The following is a 12,170-nucleotide window of genomic DNA, read 5'->3' as shown; positions in this document are numbered from 1 at the left end:
GGTTTGTGAAACAAATTCAAGCTAGGAACTTGCTAAGGACTTAAATTTAGACCTTCACATTTAGTCAACAAGTGTACGTGTGTTAAGAATAGTTAATTGTACAAATGCGGCAGCATCAGAATTTCATACTTTCACATGCTTGAAATAAATTCACGCCTTTTTAGAGACTTAAGGTCAGCTTTGATCTAAAACCAAGGCAACAAATAAACTGATAACGAAATCCGTTAAAGGTAAAAAAATATATATATATTTTGAAAGGATATTGGATATTGACTGCATGTAAACATAGCTGATCATATTGTCAAATTCCTCAGTTGGAATTCAATTTACATGAGCTGACAACCAGTTAAACTGGTTACACACTGTAATATGCCGCACTTGAGCTTGTGTGCGCCTCACATTTTTGTCCACATTTGGTCCAGATAGACGGTAGCAGTGCAAAATGTAAATGCTGGAAAAATTCTAGAGAACATGAATACAGTGCGAAAAACAATTGTTCTGCTCTTTGGAACCGATCAAAGCTTGTTTTATATTCTCATCAAACAACGTGTTCATCAGTCAGATGAATTCACTTTCACAAATTAAACTCATGTTTTTGGGATGTGGGAGGAAACCGGAGGTATAGTACCTATTGTAATTTATGTGAACTGTATTACAATCAATATTAAATCAAAATTATCACACTTTTGCATGTTTGTAGTTTTTTTGTTTTTTTTAATCCATAGATTGTCCCACAACACAAGTTAATACGTCTGCTTAAAACATTGCGAAACATTTTCATTCTATGTTGCATGTTATTTTTTTTAACCTGATTCTGGTCGCTAAATTCAAATCTGATCAGGGCTTCAGACTGACCAAGTGGTCGCATTTTGCAACTAAAATTTCATCTACTCGCGCATGCGCGACCAGTAACATTGCAGGTTTGTTTTTTGTTGTTGTTTTTTTTGCTGATGATCTCCTTCACTGTTAAATCCACTAGTTGGCGGTAATGTAACGAGCAGGCTTGCTAAGGGAAAATACAACAGAAGAAAAAGAAGGTGGCGGTGGGTGATGTGTGAAGCGGTTGCTGCTCAGCCGGCAGCGGGGTCGGCCCCTCCCGACTCAATGCCGTGCGAACTAGAGAATATAAAAAATGCATAGGGGAAAATTAAACCACGAAAGGGAACCGAATGGTTCCCCAAGTCACACAGGTGCACAATCGCTTTCACTTTCGTTACTTTTAGGACTATCAAGTTGTTGCCACTTCCAGGAGAGCGGGACTTACGAAACCGACCTGTCTCGGCCACTGTTACACTGTTACAGACACGTCTCACTGGTCGTCTCTGTGGTTTCTGCTTCCAGAAAATATACGTGGTGCCACACCATGTTTGTATTTGTTGTTTTCCAAGTGTTGATAGCGCAACAGTGCAACAAATATAACATCCCAAATAACAATGTTAGACTTTCTTTGTTGTTTTCTCAAGATTTATTTCAATCACAACTCGGTGACTGCTTATAAAAGCAGAGCGTGACCACGCGTAATTTGTACAAGTGAGAACTGATTTTTAAATGTGTACGCCAAACGATCAAAATCTGTACGTTTTTCGTGCATTACGTTTTTTTCTTTTCCTCTTCTCCGTTCGGATTTTGTCACCGTTTCGTCAGCGAAACAATGTGCGTTATGATGTGTTACTACGTTAGTTGAATGACGTGAGAAAAGTCAGACACTGAGAGAGAGAAGAGTGTTGTGACGCTGTAGCAAACGCGATGCTAGGCTAGGTGGCTCCAATATTTCCTGACTGTAGCCGACAGCCTACAATCTACGCCTAGATATCACATGCTTATAGAACTACATGCGAAATGATTTTGAAGCAGTAGACTTCTCAGTAAGGCTCTGATGTAGTGAACCTTCCTAGCGAACTTGTTACTTTTTATCTAAAACACTCCTAAATCGGCAAAATCTTGACTTGAATCCGTCTTTAAATGATGAAACAGTTTTAAAACTTTAACATGTCGAAAGTACAGAAGGAACTAATGCAAAAACGGTAGCAATCTTAACAACTTTTAACAGTTGATTCACAACATTAAACAATTTCCAAACATAGCAAAGGTTACTATGTTTTTTTTATTTTGTTTTTTAAATGAAAAAAAAAAACACATGAAAGGTAACACCAGTTACTTTGCCAAGTAACTAATTACTCTTACATTCAGTTAACTGTCACTAAATTACTTTTTGGGAGAAATCATTTGTAACTAATTAATCACTTTTTAAAAGTAAGATTAACAACACTGGTCATTAAGATGAAGTCTGCAGAATGAAAAGTGACGAAAGCGGAGATTTTATTCTGCCATTTTGTTGCCGAACACAATTTGCCTCCAACTATTGCTGATCACTTCTCAGCAAAACAAATGTTCCCTGACTCAAAGATTGCATCGGTAAGTTATTTTAATCAATTGACCTTTTTAATTTATAATTGGACACCCTAACAAACTACCTTCAAGTCAAACTGAATTGGGAGCTGAAGTACCATGATGTGCAGCCATCAAGACATGATAGAAATTGCCAAAGGTGCTACATACAAATACAGTTATAACAAAAGTCATGTAAATTTTAGTAATCATGATGTAGCTGAAGATATTGATTGTTCTTTGATTGCACTAGGTTATACAGTGGGGAAAATAAGTATTTAGTCAACCACTAATTGTGCAAGTTCTCCCACTTGAAAATATTAAGAAAGGCCTGTAATTGTCAACATGGGTAAACCTCAACCATGAGAAACAATGTGGAAAAAAAAAACATTGTTTGATTTTTAAAGAATTTATTTGCAAATCATGGTGGAAAATAAATATTTGGTCAATACCAAAAGTTCATCTCAATACTTTTTGTACCCTTAGTTGGCAATAACGGAGGCCAAACGTTTTCTGTAACTCTTCACAAGCTTTTCAAACACTGTTGCTGGTATTTTGGCCCATTCCTCCATGCAGATCTCCTCTAGAGCAGTGATGTTTTGGGGCTGTCGTTGGGCAACACGGACTTTCAACTCCCTCCACAGATTTTCTATGGGGTTGAGATCTGGAGACTGGCTCGGCCACTCCAGGACCTTGAAATGCTTCTTACGAAGCCACTCCTTTGTTGCCCTGGCTGTGTGTTTGGGATCATTGTCATGCTGAAAGACCCAGCCACGTCTCATCATCAATACCCTTGCTGATGGAAGGCGATTTCCACTGAAAATCTCTCGATACATGGCCCCATTCATTCTTTCTTTTACACAGATCAGTCGTCCTGGTCCCTTTGCAGAAAAACAGCCCCAAAGCATGATGTTTCCACCCCCATGTTTCACAGTGGGTATGGTGTTCTTCGGATGCAATTCAGTATTCTTTCTCCTCCAAACAAGAGAACGTGTGTTTCTACCAAAACGTTCTATTTTGGTTTCATTTGACCATAACGCATTCTCCCGTTCCTCTTCTGGATCATCCAAATGGTCTCTAGAGAACAGCAGACAGGCCTGGAGGTGTACTTTCTTCAGCAGGGGGACACGTCTGGCAGTGCAGAATTTGAGTCCCTGGCGGCGCATTGTGTTACTGATAGTAGCCTTTGTTACTGTGGTCCCACCTCTCCGTAGGTCATTCACTAGGTCCCTCCGTGTGGTTCTGGGATTTTGGCTCACCGTTCTTGTTATCATTTTGACGCCACGGGGTGAGATCTTGTATGGAGCACCAGATCGAGGGAGATTATCAGTGGTTTTGTATGTCTTCCATTTTGTAATAATTGCTCTCACAGTTGATTTCTTTACACCAAGCGTTTTACCTATTGCAGATTCAGTCTTCCCAGCCTGGTGCAGGTCTACAATTTTGTCTCTGGTGTCCTTCGACAGCGCTTTGGTCTTGGCCATAGTGGAGTTTGGAGTGTGACTGACTGAGGTTGTGGACAGGTGTCTTTTATACTGATAATGAGTTAAAACAGGTGCCATTAATGCAGGTAACGAGTGGAGCCTCGTTAGAAGAAGTTAGACCTCTTTGACAGCCAGAAATCTTGCTTGTTTGTAGTTGACCAAATATTTTCCACTCTAATTTGGAAATAAATTCTTTAAAAATCAAACAATGTGATTATCTTTTTTCCCACCTTCTGTCTCTCATGGTTGAGGTTTACCCATGTTGACAATTACAGGCCTCTTTAATCTTTACAAGTAGGAAAACTTGCACAATTGGTGGTTGACTAAATACTCATTTGCCCCACTGTATGTTACAATATTACCAATAAATTCATATTATTTTAAAATTTCAGTTTTTGTTTCATATTGCACGCTATATACAACGTTGTAAGATTAGTCACCAATTTGTAAGGGCATACGTGACTATTTGTAACATTGCCAACGGCCTCAGGATGACAGGTATGCTACCGTTCAAAAGTTTGGGGTCCAAGCGACCCCGTAGTGTACATAATAAAAAATCCCATATGATATACTACAGTTCAAAAGTTGGGGTTTAAATGACCCCGTAATGTACATAATGAAAAATCCCATATGATATACTACAGTTCAAATGTTAGACCCCAAACTTTTGAACGGTAGTGTAAATATATACATATATGTATATACAGTACATGTACAGTGAGAAGCAGAAGTATTTGCACTCCTTCTGATTTTGCAAGTTGACCCACTTAGAAAATATGTCGAGGGTGGAAAGATCTCGAGGAGACGACAAGAGAAAATATCACATTGAAAGCTTTGTTTGACGCAAAACTACAGCAGGAAACTAACTTTGAGCAAAAGCTTTTCAGCATGATGTTTGTAGCATTAAACGAAATTATTAAAATATGCAATTTGGAAAGGGAAACAATAATGTACATATGGTGTGCTATTACTCTGAATTCACCCCCAATAAGTATGATAGCAAATTCAAATTTTGGATTTCAAAAGGATTAACAGACTATCAATCTTTCACCCACGAAGGGGCACTTCAACCATCTGAAGTTTTAAAACAAAAACATGGATTGGGCTCTAATGATTTTTTAAAGTATTTACAGGTCAGGCACGAAAAGCGCTATACAAGTATAACACCATTTACCATTTACATAAATCAAAACATTGGAAAAAATATTGCTGAAGGTTTTTTTTTAACAAACATTTTGTTGGAAGAACACAATGAGGTTTTTTGTTACACCGGTCCAGAAAAAAACATCAAGGCATGGGAGATGCATGTTGGAAATGCAGCAGTAGTAGAGCAAACCATTTCCATATATTCTGGGAATGTGCGGTTATTCAATAATATTGGTTGGACATTCATTATCACCTACAAAAGATTTTTAATTTTGACATCCCCATGTCCTTTGCTACCATGTAGCCTACTTATGTAAAATAAATGTGCAACAAATTAGCAGTAATGAAAAGAGACTCATCCGTATTTTATTAGCTGCAAGCAAAAAAGCATTGACAAGAAAGTGGCTCAAACCTAAAAGATCAACAACAAATGACTGGACTGACATCATTAGAGAGATTTTTATTATGGAGAGGCTCTCCTACGCAATAAAGCTACAACTGGACATGTTTTATGTGATATGGACAGAATATGTTAAGCCTGTACGAAGTGATTTTGATTAATGTATGCTCAAACATAATGATTTCTTGCATGTAAAAGGTATAATCATGTAATAGGTTCCCTGCTCCTCGGTTTTTAGGAAAAGCTACAGAAATCTGTAAAATCTCTTCGTATTGTACGTCGAAAGAACAATATGCTTTTCAATAAAAAACAGTCAATTAATTTAAAAAAATATATATCTATGTCGAGGTCTGAAATTTCAATCATATAAGCATTGCCACTTATAGAGACATAATCGACATAATCTAAAAAAGAAAAAATCCGGAACTCACATTGTATGATTTTTCAATAATTTTATTTGTAATTTACTGGAGTTCATAAGTATTTGTACCCCTGATAATAATTATGACACTCAAAGAGTTGTCAGTCTACCTTAAAGTCCACCTTTACCCCATGAGTAACCACCCGTTTGAGCTCTTTATTGTCACCTGTGCACCCCACAGTCAGTCATAATCCAACTGGGCAAGACCAGAGAGCTTTCAAAAGACACAAGAGAAAAAATTGTTGAGCTCCACAAAGCTGGAAAAGTTTATGGGACTATTGGAAAGCAGCTTGGAAAGAATAAATCAACAGTTGCAGCAATTATTTGAAAATGGAAAAGGCTAAAGATGACTAATAATCTACCTCGGAATGGGGCTCCGTGTAAAATCTCTTGCAAACAAAGGCTTCTGCACTAAATATTAGCACTGATTTTCTCAGAGGTACAAATACTTATAAACCTTTGCTTTGCTACAGCAGAACCTGGCCAGCTCACCACTGTAGAATCCACCATGTATTCTATTGTGTTTTAGAGGGTGCTTGAGGAACATGTGAGTTCATCTGAGAAAAAAATTCAACCTGAAGCGTAACTGGACCCTGCAACATGACAATCACCCAAAACATACCCGTAAATCCATCAAGGACTGGCTGAAAAAGAAGAAATGGAGAGTCCTGGAATGGCCGAGTCAAAGCCCAGCTCTTAATCCCATTGAGATGCTGTGGGGTGACTTGAAACGGGCTGGACATGTAAGAAACCCCTCAAACATCTCACATCTGAAAGTATTCTGCATTGAGGAGTGGGGCAAACTTTCTTCAGACCGATGTCAAAGACTGGTAGATGGCTACAAAAAGTGTTTCACTGAAGTTATTTCAGCCAAAGGAGATAACTCTAGCTATTAGGTGGTAGGGTGTCCTAACTTTTTCCTTAGTTAGAATATGCATTTTTGTTGATATATTTGGCTTAATGAGTAAAACAATGTTAATTTTTGTTGTTTACCTGCTATTAAATCACTTTCTTTTCCAGAGATAAAGAAAAACAAGATCAGACATTGATATGTGAACATTTCTCAATAAGGAAGTGAATATTTAATGGGTTGTCCTATTTTTTTCCCACATGACTATATAGTACACACACTGTATGGCTGTCGTAAAATCAAATTTTAAAATATATTGGTTGTTTTTGCTCTCTCAGTCAAAAAGGTTCCCCGACCCCTGACTTAAGCCCATGACTATCTTTAGTTTCTGCTTTTTTTAAAACTTCTTTTTCATATATGGCGGAAAACACTCAGGTGACATGAAGTTCCGCTCTGAAACCCCCAATTTGGCCAGATTTCAAAATTGTCCGATATGCATGTGTGATACATCATTGGAAAGCTTAAAATCTCAAATTTCTGGGGGAAGAAACATTTTGAACAGGAGGGCATTTAAAAAACAAATCTTCAACAGCAAAACCCTAACTGAAAGTGAGAGCACGCGAAAGCATAATTAAAGACGCCATGATTTTAATGAGATATTATCGCGTACTTAGCTTGTTTCGATCCAAAAACTCCATGTAGCATGTATTATCGAGTGTCAAGACACAGATGTGAATGGCCACAGCTGGATTTTGGGGATATTTTATGGGTGAAATATGGTAATATAACAAGGCACACGATGCAGAAATCGCAGACATCAAGGAGTAGTTGAGATGTTCTTTTTCATATATTTACCCTTTTAAGTCTTTTTCCCCCAATTTTTTTCTTTGTTTGGATCGATTATTTATCATCTAACATATCGGCGAAAATGCAACAGTAACAAAAAAACAAACAAAAAAATTAAGCCATAGTTATGAGGTAGATATCAGTGACTTTTTACAGACACCATTTTTTTCATTGTAACGTGATTTTTAGAAAAGTTTAAAATATGCGAGTAAATAATTTTTTAAAGTCGTTTTTTTTTTTTTTTTTTTACGAAATATTAGACATCGATTAATGATTCTAAGCTAATAACAATGACAGACATTTTGAATAATAAATATAATTAATTACCTTCGTTTTATGGCTGGGTTGATACAAAAGCGGTTGCGCGACGTCTGTAAACGGGGGTTTCCAGGGTAAAACAGACATTAAAAATAGTTTGGGGGTTTAATGCGCCATGAATCTGCTATGGCAGCATATAGACATATTGTTCTATCAAACACAACAGTTGTTTTGGCTTAAAATACAGCAGTTTATTTTAAAGAGGGGTGCAAGAGCAGAAACTGCTTTATCAGTCTTGTCTTTGTTTTCCGCCATATGTATTTTTTTGTCATGAATGGGACACTCCGCAATCATGTTACAGCTGGGTTTCCCTAATAAAAAAAAAAATTCCCATGTTAACCCCATTTCTAATCAGTATATTGGTTGATATCAAAACTGACAGAGAATAAAATTAAGATTTATAAATTTGTAGTTTTATGCATACCCATGCGAGGCAATGCTAGGGGCGTCACAGCTTCCAAAAGGACGTACAGAAAAATGTTCAAACAATATTTGATAATATCAGTATTCAATAAATTACACAAGACAATAAAAAAAAGAAACAACAATACACATAGTAATAAATGTTTAAAATAACAATGAAATAACTTTTCTTATGCGCCTTCTACCCGTTTCACTGTTTCCTGTGATGTGGTAATTTTACAACAGTCTCTCATCTCACTCATTCCCTCCCCTCTTCACCAGACCAGCGAGCTACCTGAAGGTGTTATTTTAGACGACGTCATGAAAAGGCAAAAGCCCTCCGGGTCGCATTTTAGAAGAAGAAAGAAGAGGAGCATAAACGTGAAAAGGACAGGTTTGGTGCGATGAAAAACACTTTTTTAAATTGCATAAACTCGTATACTAAGCGCAATTGCAAGATAGCGGTTGTTTACAAAAAGTTTAGACGACGTACTGCTAAAGCTAAATTATTCTGTATCATTAGCCAGGCCTGTTGTTTTAGAAATAGCCAGCTGGGAATTAGTGTAAATTAAATTTACTCCCTCTCCTATTTTAGAGAAAGTAGGACAAAGTGTATTGGGGACTAAAACTGTGTCTTGTTGATTTTCATGTGATGTGACGCACTTTTACATTGTCTTAAATTGTACTATTCAAATAAATTGCCTTGCCTAAAAGTGCCAGAGTTAAATAAATACAGGGTGTTCCAAAATGTTTGACCCCATTTCGCAGGCCACTACTCAGGCATGAAAATCGCTCACCTTTCGGGGAAATTCGCTGTTTTGAAGTCAAAAAGGGTGACCTACGTGAATTGTGTAGATCCGAGGAGAAATTTTTAGGGGGGTCGTAAGTCCATCTAACTAACTAACTAACGACATGTTTTATTGAAGTTGCTTAGCCTGTCGCGATATGCAATGAGTCAATTTATCGAAAGGTAAATAAAAATGAGGGCGGTAATTTTCACGGCTGCGTTTTATCACCGCGTGCGTACATTTGTGCGTGCGTGTAGATGACATATGAGACTCCATTTGTTGTGTCCAGATGTTTATTGGTCAACAACATGGCGTAGAATTACATTTCACACATACAAAATAAGGAAACACATCTATATTAACCCTTTAACACCTAAGCCTATTTTGGCCGAATTTGCATGCATTTGATGTTGCCTTTATATTTCAAAGAAAAAATTGTTCACAATGGCCAAGTTGGGTCCCTTTTTTAAGGACACCTTGAACTTCATGTCCAAACTGTTGTTTTCTTCACTGACCAATTACAATCCACATTTTGGAACCAAAAAGACAAAAAAAATCCCAAAATATTTTCTCAAAATTTGTAATGTTGATGTCCCATTGACAACCAAACATGCTCGACCAAACGTTTTGAAGCTTGATAACATTTATTCTTCTTGTTAGGATAAATATTCAATAGAAAAAAATAAGATTGAATAGTTTTATGTTTGACAATTCAACACAAACAGCAAGTATGGTCATAGGCGTTTTTGGCCTTTACACATACTATGGTCAAAACGGGTTATATACAGTGCAAAATAGTGAGAAAAAAAATAATATATATCATCAAACCTAAAAAGGGTTTGGAGGATATCTCTTTGTGAAGTTAGGCATTATACCCATCACCTTATCTAAAGTATATAGTACATGCAACCAAGCTTCTCGAAGACTCATCTTTATAAAATTTGAAAAGATTATATAGTGAAGAAAAAATATATATAACATTGAAAAAAAGTATTTTCAAAAATATTGACAAGTAGTTCAGTTCAATTCTAATTTTTCTGGCATACGACCCAATAGTTAAAAAAAAAAAAAAAATTATTGCGAACTCAATAAAGCTTTTGCATAAACAGGTCACGGAGCTGCGTCACATACAAGGTCACACAGCCTACTCTTTCGCCATTTGCGCGCTGCTGTCTGCCTGTCACTTCTACTCGCCGAGACGCCGACTCATCGAAGGAAAACAACGACAAATACGGCTCATGTTCTTCCTTGAGTTAATGAAACAATGCATTAGCTTGCGCTAAATTTAGTTTTGGATTCATTCTGCACGTTTCAAAGTCGCTCGCTCAAACTGGCCGTTGCTTGCTTCAGCATGCCTCCTTTTCCTTAGTTGGCGCCTCGCTCAGAAATTTATTAAAAATGTCCACATTCGGTTCGCCCTTCTTGACATCACAACGGCTCCTGGGATATATGTAGTCCTTTGTGCTGCTTTCGGTTTTGAAAAAGGACAAGAAATGATGGAAATATGGAGATAGATACATGGTCCATGCAGCGTTTTAATGCATATTTATGAGTGCAATAAAACTATAAAACTCAAATGACATTATCTCCCGTTTTTCTTGGTCGATTAACTTCAAATAAAAACTGGTGTGGATATCAACTTCCGTACTTTCAAACGAGACCAACCAGCGGCACGTGGATGACGTAATTGCAGCGTGATGAAGCTTCAAAGACGACATGCGTAAACGCGTCGCTGCCGACACGTTCGGTGTTAAAGGGTTAAACACTGTAAACGTTAGCATAGCTACACTGAGACTAATGGGGAAAAAAGACAACTTACTTTAGCCCGCTATAAAACATTGGCAGTCTTTTGAGGTTCAAAGGTGACACTTCAAACATAAAAAATCGCTGGTTAACAGCATTTGCGAACGGAAAAAATGGGGGGGGGTCTATTAGTGACACCAGTGGCGCCTCCAGAAATTTTTCATAGGGATGGCCAGATGGGGCCACTTAAAATCTTGGGATGGCCAAAACGGGGTACCCGCGGGTTATTAAAAGTATTAAAAAAAAGCATTGAATTTAGTTTTCCATTATTAAAGGTATTAAAAGTATTAAATTAGCTGTCGTAAGTCTGGAATTTTTTCACCGTGGTTTTAATTTTGAAGAACATCTCAGTGCAACCTAAATTATATCCGTGACGGTTAGGTTTTAGTTTGATTTTTTTTTTTTTTTTTTTTAATCCATAACCAAGATGACACGTAGAATTTTTACGATGCACTGCACTACAAATCATAATGCACCTCGTGCGTGCGCGCTGTTAGCATCATTAGCATTCGAATGAATGTGAATTTCGTAGTTTTAACTCAAGAGTTAGCCATGTTCAATGGGGTATTGGCAGGTGCACTAGCCTTAGCATGGGTAAACCGGAGTCGTAGATCACCATCACCCTCAGATACAGAACACGGTTGACACTATTATTGGAACGAGTGCGGGGTAACGTTGATCTGAATAACATGGCATGGTGAAATTATAATGTAGGTGGTAGTAAAACACGTCCTGGTATATTTAAATGTTTTTCTTGATTGAATAAGAGAATGGATTTTCTCTATCTGATTAAAAGACATGTCTTCAATAGCTAACAAAGGATTAACATGTGTTTTGTATACTTCTTGTGATTAGAAAAAAACAATTACCAAGGGAAATGGTCATCTGTAGCTTTTTTATTTTGTGGTAATTAATGGTAAACTACTGCCATTTAGTGGCTGTTTTTTAAACTTTCACTGCCAATTGCAAGATTTTCCCAAGCACTTTACAGTTAAGGTGACCAACTTGACAATCACCAGTTAAGGTGACCAGTTTGACAATCACCAACCTACCACCTTGACTAGGTCCTCTTAAAAGGGAAACCTGTTGTATTGCAAAATGTAATTTCTGAAGTTGCTTTACAAAAATAGTGTAAAATCCATTTTATCCTGGGAAAAAAAAATCTGAAAGACCTTATATTTAAATGTGTTTTAATTGTATCTTCAGTAAATGTGCATTGTTTTGTCAAACATATCATAGCAGACAATCACAGCGACTCCCTTTTTGTTGAGATAAGTGGTAAAAACAGGAAAAACCTTATTATCGGAGTGATCTATCGCCCCCC

At 37.2% G+C, this 12,170-nt stretch overlaps 1 protein-coding gene across 2 annotated transcripts in view; it reads left to right on the top strand.

Annotated features, from left to right (window-relative positions):
* The first annotated feature begins 8,545 nt into the window (after positions 1–8,545).
* Positions 8,546–12,170, top strand: part of LOC130907895 (meprin A subunit alpha-like) — a 71,870-nt gene continuing 68,245 nt past the window's right edge. The window contains exon 1 of one of the 2 annotated variants that reach the window (XM_057823409.1): positions 8,546–8,649. The gene's annotated coding sequence lies outside the window, so the exon portion shown is untranslated. Of the gene's footprint in view, positions 8,655–12,170 lie in introns of both variants that reach the window. The other variant, XM_057823407.1, reaches the window with a different exon arrangement.

Source organism: Corythoichthys intestinalis, chromosome 19 (genome assembly GCF_030265065.1).
Source record: "Corythoichthys intestinalis isolate RoL2023-P3 chromosome 19, ASM3026506v1, whole genome shotgun sequence".
NCBI lineage: Eukaryota > Metazoa > Chordata > Actinopteri > Syngnathiformes > Syngnathidae > Corythoichthys > Corythoichthys intestinalis.
Note: the sequence above shows the minus strand (reverse complement) of the source record. Positions and strands in the feature narration are given on the sequence as shown.